Source organism: Mytilus californianus, unplaced genomic scaffold, assembly GCF_021869535.1.
Source record: "Mytilus californianus isolate M0D057914Y unplaced genomic scaffold, xbMytCali1.0.p SCAF_5, whole genome shotgun sequence".
Taxonomy (NCBI): Eukaryota; Metazoa; Mollusca; class Bivalvia; order Mytilida; family Mytilidae; genus Mytilus; species Mytilus californianus.
The window spans coordinates 21896778-21907461 of record NW_026262701.1 but is presented as its reverse complement, the minus strand read 5'-3'; positions in this window follow the sequence as shown (position 1 = coordinate 21907461).

The window sequence follows — 10684 nt, the reverse complement described above, 5'->3', positions numbered from 1 at the left end:
TGCTCCTTTGAACGTGTCACCAGGTCGTTGTATTTCAACTGTTCGATAGTTCTTAACTTCTGTTACTCTTGAGTCAGTGATGATTATTTATTTTTTTTCGTGTTCATCTTTTATTGACTTTTCTTCTATTAATAAAAGGATGCACTATTTATCTATTTACAACAAAAGCGGCTTGTTATAGTATGTGCTTATGACAGCACCTTAGACAACAGAATATTTTATTCCAGTTTTCTTTATTTTTAGGACCACTCTGTATTTGTCAATGTGAAATCATATAATATGTACATAAAAAAACATTATTGTGACTTATATCATTAAAATATATTAAAGAGTTTATAGAAAAAAATCATTAAGGGTTCCGCGGAACCCAGTGTCTCGCCTACTTTTGTTGTAATAGTGTTATAGTAGCAGGCTCAACAAAAATGGGGAAAATTATTGATTTTTTTCCTCTAGGTACTATCTTTTTATTCTGTCCAACTGAAGTGTGGTTAAAATCCAGGATGGTTTGAATCTAATAAATGTTTTAAAAACTTTAACTGCAGACTGTATGTAAAGTTAACTGGAAGAAAACTAAGTCCATGTATACATAAGTATTATACGGAAAAACAGAAAATAAATTTTTATAAAATTTCCTTCTTGATACTAGCTTTTGATTATAAACAAGCTTCTATCCAAGTTTTAAAAACTTTTAACACACAGTGAATGTAATGTTAACTGGCAGAAAAATTAAGTCCATTAATAAGTAAATACGGATAAACAGGATTTTTTTTACAAAATTTAATTACTTCTGGATACTATCTTATGATCATAAACAAGCTTCCTTCGAAGTTTGGTAAAAATCGATGACAGTTTTAGAAAGTTATTAAAATTTTAAAAACTGTAACCACAGAGTGAATATTTGTGGACGCCGCAATGTAGGATCGCTATGTCTCGCTTTTGCGACAAAAGTCGCAGTCTTGACAAAAAGAAGATGTGGAATGATTGCCAATGAGACAACTCTCCACAAGAGACAAAATGACACAGAAATTAAGAACTATAGGTCACCGTACGGCATTCAACAAGGAGCAAAGCCGTAAATACATATATAGTCAGCTATAAAAGGCCCCGAAATGACAAATGCAAAACGAGAAAACTAACGGTCTAATTTATGTACAAAATAATGAACGAAAAACAAATATGTAACACAGCAACCAAAGAAAACCACTGAATTACAGGCTCCTGACTTGGGACAGGCTCATACAGAATGAGGGGTTAAACATGTTAGCAGGGCTTTGGTAGAATATTCCAATATAAGAACAAACCATAAAAATCAGATGGAATCAAATAGAAATACATCTAACAAAAAACAGACTGTACTATCTATTATCCTTTCATTTATTTAATAAACAGGATAGATCCACCCTTTGACCACAACCTGTGATATTTTAATCCAGGCGAGGATCCAGTCATTTTGAAAGGGGATTCCGACTTCAGGAATACTCCCTGGATCTGCCGATGATTTCATGGGTTTCATTGTGTTTAGGTGTTTTTTTTTCAATTTGAGGAAATAAGCAGTAGAATTATTTGTAGGTTTTCTTAGCGTGGAATTCAATTGTGTAATCTCAGCAGGCAGATGCATGCCATGCCGAAATCACATTAGACCACGATCGCATCACGCTCACCGCGATCTAAAATAAATTCAGATCGTGGTGAGGTCGCGATAAGAGCGGCTTGAAATGTAGATTTTCGTTGTTTTCGCGATGCTACTACGTCCTCGTTACGCTTCTACAACGATCTTGCTACGATTATACCACGTTCTCACCACGCTTATTCTACGAACTCACTACGATTATTTCGATCTTACTACGCTTATCACGTTCTCATAACGACCATATCACGATTTATCCGATTGCAACACGATATTACCACGCTTCTTCTGCGATTATAGCACGCTCTTACCACGATCATTCTACGATCTTACCACGTTCATATCGGCGCGATCTAACTACGCCCTCAGCAATAACGTCAACATCATGATCCATATCTACCAGAACTCGTGGGCGTGGTGGTGGGGGGAAATGTAGTCAGAGGGGCCTCTGGTACGAATCCTGATCCAGTACAGATGTCAGATCAAGCAATCCAACCTGAATCACAACGTATTGATGATCTATCCAGATCAACTGACGATATTTTATTGAACAAAAGTGGGAATGATACCCACGGGAAATGATACAGATGTGTAAAGCATGGTTGAGCTGTTGGATATTAGGGTCATGAGGTCCAAATTACATACAGACAAACAAAACATGGAGAGCTTTTATATATTTTATGTGACAATGACAATGAGCATGGCTATAACTCGAAATCATGGTCGAAGTATGAACATAGTCGGGTCGTTAGACGGTCGTGATGAGGACGGCATGAGCAGTGGCGGACCCAGAAATGTTCATAAGGAGGGCCCACTGACTGCCTAAGAGGGGGCCCGCTCCAGTCATGCTTCAGTGATTGCCTATATAACAGGAAACCAAATTTTTCCCACAAAAGGGGGGCCGGGCCCCCTGGTAAACCCTCTAAATCCGGCTCTGATGAGCGTGTTAGAATCGTACTCAGGGGCGGATCCAGCCATTTTAAAGGGGGGGGGTTCCAACCATATGTCCCTATTCAAATGCATTGATCGTCCAAAAAAAGGGGGATTCCAACCCCCGGAACCCACGTCTGGATCAGCCAATGGTATTATGGTTTTGATCAGCGTAGTATAAACGTGGTATAGTCGTAGTAGAAGCGTTGTTTGGTCGCGGGGAGAACGTGATGGTCGTAGTGAGGTCGTAATAACGTCGCTGTGAGATCGTAGCGCAATCTCTCGGACTAGATTCGCGCTTACGCTTCGCTCTCGCTACGATGGTACAGCGACCTTTGCGATCTTACCACGAACTTACTGCGCTCTCGCTACGCTTCTACTACGACCTGATTTCGGCACGACCGCACCACGATTGTTTTGAACATGTTCAAAGTTGGCCACGCTCATCACGATCATGAAGACCTCACCACGACCTTACAGCGATCTTCACGATCGCACTACGATCGTCAAAATTTGCATTTTTCAGAGATCGTAGTGCGATCGTGGCCTAGTGTGACTGCGGCATAAGGAGCACTATTAACACTTAAAACAATAAGTCAAAAACTCAAAATCAAACTGTATGTACTTTATGATAGTTTGAAAAACTGGATTCCCCACTTTACTATATTTCGTGTCATTCTTTTTTTATGTTTTTGTTCCAAGAACAGAATTCAATCCCTCAAAACATCCAGCTAACTACTTTTTCATGTAGTATGTCTCTGCTTGAACATAACATATTGTGATTAAAAGCACAGAAAACAAATTTTCAAAAGTGTTGGACAGACTGAATATTCCTGGATTATTTGATTCCATTTTATTTGTTCTTGAAAACTGGGACCATTTGTATTAAAACTAGTTGAAAATAATCCAAGTCAATATCCTATTGAGTTCTCATTCTAATTTTCATTGCGTTTGGTGGCTATTTTGAATTCTCTGTTGACCCAAAATAGTACCTATTGTGAATATAACTGTAATTGGCTGTTATGTTTAGTTTCAGTGAGTTGGCTGGTTTAAGAGGAAGCCTTGATGGTTGGTTATCTTGTAACAGGGTCGTATCTTGGATTAAGTAAATAACAAACTCTGTTCTATAGGGTTCGGATGATTTAATACCAGTAATAGAAAATAAACTCTGAAAATAACAATATCACAATTATAAATAACAGTTCTATTTTATAAAACACAAGTATCTTAAATTACACATTATCAGATATTGTAATAGTAAAATACAATGCTCTTAATTACTGTGTACTATACTACTAATTCAATAATAAATACATTCAGTAAATTGATGTCACGTGTACTTTTATTTCTCATTGTGATATACTACACAAGAATGTAACCCTTGATCATAAATAGTGTACTATATAATGTTTACTGGTAAACTATGTGTACGGTACAAAACTAAAGTTAAAACTGCACATATAACAATAAACTAATCGGAACATAATATATTATTTGTTCTTTACATACTATTACATTACAACAATCATTAAGTTGCAAATACTATTTTTATAAAGACTAATTAAGCCAATATCTTAAATATGCTTAAAACCGCATATTTAAAGGGAAATAATCCATAACGTTCTGTTTACAACATTACATAATTAAAATAGATTGACTCTTACCACTTGTGGAGTGAGTTTTACTGGTAAGGAGTAGGCACAGTTCACAAGTAATACTCTGTATATAACTACATCAATGGAGTCCTAAAACCAAAATGTAATCATAAACATTCGGACTCGTAAAATATTAAAATATACAATATGACAAAATAACTCAAGTTCATTTCATAGTTATACTTCTATCATTACATTGTATAATATAAGTGTACTAATAAATATCAACATTAACACTTTTCCTTATTTTGTTTAATATGCCGCCATTTATGAAATATCAATTATCTGTGTCAATAATCAAATAGCTGCGCAAATTATCTTGTTCTATATTCTATCGTGACAAATTAACGGTAGATAATAAAATATATGTAGCACGAAGCTAAATAAAATATTCTCGGGTACATCTATCATACTAATGTAATAATCAAACTTTACGAGGAAAACGAAGTCATACAATAGAAACTTTGCTAACTTTATCATTTACATGTGAAAATATAACTTATATAATAAAGAAAATAACTTACATTAATCAGATATATGTTGTGTCCACAATGAATGAAAATAATAATATACAGCTAATATAACTCGGGACACACAATATCATGTGGCTGTCATTTCAAGTTCCCGTTCAAATCTACCTGGTCAATACAAAATATAAATTGACCGCGAAATCACAATGACCAATCAGATACGCAATTTTAACTAAGAACCTTTTGAATATTCATGAACTAAATATAAAAAGTAAAGTGTAGATTTGGATTTAAATTATAATATTTTTTTATCGAAATTCAAGAGTAAAACGTTTATAATAAATTAATTTGAAGAACGTTATAAAGATATTTTTACTGTTATTTAATAGGCGTAAAAATGACACTACTACATTCTCCCCTCTGTTGAAGAAAATGACTTCCATGTCATTCTGTCTTTCTGTCTATTTTGTAACAGGGTCGTATCTTGGATTAAGTAAATAACAAACTCTGTTCTATAGGGTTCGGATGATTTAATACCAGTAATAGAAAATAAACTCTGAAAATAACAATATCACAATTATAAATAACAGTTCTATTTTATAAAACACAAGTATCTTAAATTACACATTATCAGATATTGTAATAGTAAAATACAATGCTCTTAATTACTGTGTACTATACTACTAATTCAATAATAAATACATTCAGTAAATTGATGTCACGTGTACTTTTATTTCTCATTGTGATATACTACACAAGAATGTAACCCTTGATCATAAATAGTGTACTATATAATGTTTACTGGTAAACTATGTGTACGGTACAAAACTAAAGTTAAAACTGCACATATAACAATAAACTAATCGGAACATAATATATTATTTGTTCTTTACATACTATTACATTACAACAATCATTAAGTTGCAAATACTATTTTTATAAAGACTAATTAAGCCAATATCTTAAATATGCTTAAAACCGCATATTTAAAGGGAAATAATCCATAACGTTCTGTTTACAACATTACATAATTAAAATAGATTGACTCTTACCACTTGTGGAGTGAGTTTACTGGTAAGGAGTAGGCACAGTTCACAAGTAATACTCTGTATATAACTACATCAATGGAGTCCTAAAACCAAAATGTAATCATAAACATTCGGACTCGTAAAATATTAAAATATACAATATGACAAAATAACTCAAGTTCATTTCATAGTTATACTTCTATCATTACATTGTATAATATAAGTGTACTAATAAATATCAACATTAACACTTTTCCTTATTTTGTTTAATATGCCGCCATTTATGAAATATCAATTATCTGTGTCAATAATCAAATAGCTGCGCAAATTATCTTGTTCTATATTCTATCGTGACAAATTAACGGTAGATAATAAAATATATGTAGCACGAAGCTAAATAAAATATTCTCGGGTACATCTATCATACTAATGTAATAATCAAACTTTACGAGGAGAACGAAGTCATACAATAGAAACTTTGCTAACTTTATCATTTACATGTGAAAATATAACTTATATAATAAAGAAAATAACTTACATTAATCAGATATATGTTGTGTCCACAATGAATGAAAATAATAATATACAGCTAATATAACTCGGGACACACAATATCATGTGGCTGTCATTTCAAGTGCCCGTTCAAATCTACCTGGTCAATACAAAATATAAATTGACCGCGAAATCACAATGACCAATCAGATACGCAATTTTAACTAAGAACCTTTTGAATATTCATGAACTAAATATAAAAAGTAAAGTGTAGATTTGGATTTAAATTATAATATTCTTTTATCGAAATTCAAGAGTAAAACGTTTATAATAAATTAATTTGAAGAACGTTATAAAGATATTTTTACTGTTATTTAATAGGCGTAAAAATGACACTACTACAATCTTGTCGGAATTATTTTACACTTTGTAATCTTTGTCTCTTTCATAGATTGCTACACAATGCCATACATAACAGTTTCTGTTACCTGTATTTTCTAACACTTACTTTGGTCTCTGGTGGAAAGTTGTCGCATTGGCGATCATAACACATCTCCCTATTTTATATTGATACAGATCCAAGAAAATAGAAGCTACAAGTATCATTCTATTAAACATACAAAATTTCTGATAAAGGCAATTCTGTACTTTTGGATATATGTTTTTTTTTTAATTCTAGATAATTTTAGTCAACTTGAACTTTCACATAGACAGTTAATTTATATGTGAGCCTGTCTGTTTTATTTAAATGGTTGACAATATATTATTTATCCATTTCATATCCTTGTGACATTAAAATATTCTGAGCATACATGTAACATGACATGGGAAGAAAGATAGTCACACATACCAAAGAGTTCTTATATTTGGGATATTACATGTGACTGTAAATACTAGTATATATGTTAGTATTTTCATGACAACAGGTCTAATAACCACTTGATTTGGTTAAAAAAATTCTTGGATTCTATGAAAAGGAATGCTTTTCCTTTTATATGCAGCTTGAAAATGTTGAGTTGATGCCTATTAGTAATTTAAAGATCTGCCATGTCTGCTGTGCAGCTACATCTTGTTTCCTGGTATATCAGAATTAATTGCAAGCAGCCACAAAGGTCCAGACCTGGTATTTTCAACATCTTTTCTGGTACATGTAGCTCATTTTTACCTGAAAAAGAGAAGAGTCATATAGATATTTTGATAATATAAATAAAGAATAAACAAAATTGGCATGTAATTATATAAAGATCAGTGGCAGATCCATAAATTTTCATAAGAGGGGACCAAGTCATGTTTCAGTGATTCTCTATATAATCAACCAAATTTTTCCAACAAAATGGTTGGCAGCCCGCTGCGCCCTTTCTAAATCCACCTCTGAAGATAAAATTGTCTTATTGTTACTGCTGATTCATTCAATTGTGTATACAACAGAGGAAAACAGTCCAACAAAATTATATTTTCTAGAAGTATGTTAGATGACTAATGTACTATTAACAAACAAGTCCATTTGCCTTGCTTATATACTCAAATGACAAAAAAAAATGTTTTTTTTTAACTGAAATATAGAACTCTTATAAATGTTTGTACATTCACTGATAAGCTGATACGTCATTTCTAATAATTATATCATACATGTATATGTACTTACACCTTAAATTCAAACAGTCTCTGTATGTACATGCATCTCTTTCTTTCCATTCCACATACCTCTGCAATCAGAACAGCATCTGCAACAACCAAAATTTAAAGGTGTGAAAAAAAAAATTGAAATTTTCAAAGTGCAAAAATATCAAAACAGCAAAGAAAATGAATATTAGAGATTAGCCATTTTTCACATATACATGTACCAAGGGGAAACTCCTTTCAAAGCTATATTTTATTTATTGTTTCATTGCATTAAATAGAAAATAGGGATAATCAAGCGCAACTGATAGATTACTCACTTGTTTGTCCATGATGTGCTAGCGTTTGTTATTTACAAAAAGGCCTAAACAACCTTTACATTCTAAAAAAAACCTTGCATGTGCTGAGTCACTAAAGTCGAGTGCACCCTAGAAGGTGTACTTGAATTGGTCCATATTTATATTTGTCCTAACCAATATTTTTATTTATAAACTTGTCCTAAGGAAATCATTGCTAGCACTGCATGCAATAATGCTCTATCTATCAAGCATAGAATGGTCAAACATTAGAGTACAAGGGAACGGCTGGATTTTCTTTAAAATTTCCCTGTTTAGCATTGAAACAACAAAAGGGTACATAATCCTTAAAAAGCTCTAATTAAGAGCAATTCTCTGTAACCACCAACCATTTTATATAGGGAGGTCGGCACGCATAGTCACCGATTTTCATGAAACTTAGCCAAAACATGTAATCATGTAAAAAAGTAAGTTAAATGCTGACCAAATTGTTGCTAGGCGACGGTTGCCATGGGTACCAAGTAAATGAGTTTTCCCGTATATTTTGAGGAATTTGGCATCGACAAAACAACTACTTTGAAGTTATTCAAAATCAGAACCAGGTTTTATTTGGTGATATTTGTAAATATTTTTCAAATACATGAAACTTAACAAACAAAACAGCAAGGCCACACTTTAAAAATATTTTGGTTTGCCCAAACCCTACTCGAAGGAAGAGACAGTGGGTTGGTAGGCAGACATTTTCTTTTTTTTTTGACAAAGAGAAATTGAAGTGTCAATTGTTTATTATATCATGCCTATCTGATAAAAAAAAAAAACTTTTTCACATCAGGACAATAAAAGATTTTGAGTAGGCAGCTATTTTCTGGGTAGGTAGGGTTAGGGCAAACAAACATATTCTTTTTTATGGCCTAATGTCATATATAAAAAAATATTTTTGCTGAAAATTGTCACAACCACATGAGCAGAGGTCATTTTTCATAGTATTTGAGTAGACAAATTATACACATTTTGCATGAACAAAATATACCTTTTTGCATCCACATGCATTTAAGCTGTGGTTATAAATTAAAAGTATCAATGTTTATAGTCAAAAAATTATAACAAAATGTTTGGGATATTGGGTTCTAGGATGGTTGCTATGGAAACAAAAATCTGTCTTTTTTTTGCCTTTTTACTTCTGAAATTTGACCATGTTATTAAAATAATCCACAAAAAGTAATAACTATTGAATGATTATATGTGCAATCTATTGGCAATTAAATTACCATGAATTTGACCAAAGGTCAAAGGTCATTGATGACCTTGGCCTTTGACCTTGTGTATATATTAAATTGAATTTAAAAGGAAATATAAAAGAAAGTAGCATACCTTACATGTGGAAAATGGTCAGGACGTTTATAGCCATTATTATTTTAACATATAAACAATAAAAAGTCAAGGTTATGTCAAAAGTGCTTAGCAACCACCCTTATTTATATAAAAAGTACCTAGTAACCATACATGATTTGTTTCAGGACTATATAAAATAGTACATAGACCTTACCTAAAACGGCTAGGGGAGTTGTCATCACATAAGTTTTAAACAATCATTCATTTAAAGTGAAAAAGTGCCTAGCAACCATTTATTTATATTGGAAAAATTGAGTTTTATTGCCCTTTAAAGTCAATTTTTAACAATTTTTATGTAAATTTTTGTCATCTTTTACAAAATCTTCACCTCTGAAAGTACTAAGACAAATTCAAGCAAACTTGGCCACAATCATCATTTGGGTATCTACTAAGTTTAAAAAAATGTGTCTGATGTCCCAGCCTAATAACCAACATGGCCGACATGGCTAAAAAAGAAAATTGGGCTAAAATGCAGATTTTGGCTTATATCTCTAAAACTGATAGGAGTGATTGCCCTTAAATAAAGATTACTGTAATCTTCTTTTGTGTTTTGAGCAAAAACTAAAGAAGATAGATAGAAACCAAACAGACTTAAAGATTAGAAATACATGATCAACAAAACAGAGATTTTTGTCATGAAGTCTATTCTCGTCTACAAATTCAATGTTGGAGAGTGTCCTTTGTTTAATATCAACATAGACCAAGGTGAGCGACACAGGCTCTTTAGAGTTTCTAGTTGCCTTCAATGGACGTGACGGCACTAGTGTTCAGTCTTAATATCAAACAAGAATGTGTTCATAGTACACTGATGCCCCAATCGCACTATCACGTTCTCTGTTCAGTGGACCGTGAATTTGTGGTTAAAACTCTAAAAATTAGAAAGATCATATCATAAGGAACAAGTGTAGTAAGTTTCAAGTTGATAAGACATCAACTTCATCAAAAACTACCTTGACCAAAAACTTTAACCAAAAACTTTTGACAGACGAACAGACGCACAGACCAGAAAACATAATGCACATAAATGGGGCATAAAAATATTGTATTTGATGAAAACGCATTACATATATAAATTTTGAGACTGAACATTTCGGCCACTTTCGTTTTAGTCAAAAACCATCTTAACACTGACGTTTGATTGCATATTTGATAGATTTTTCATATTTAAACTTGA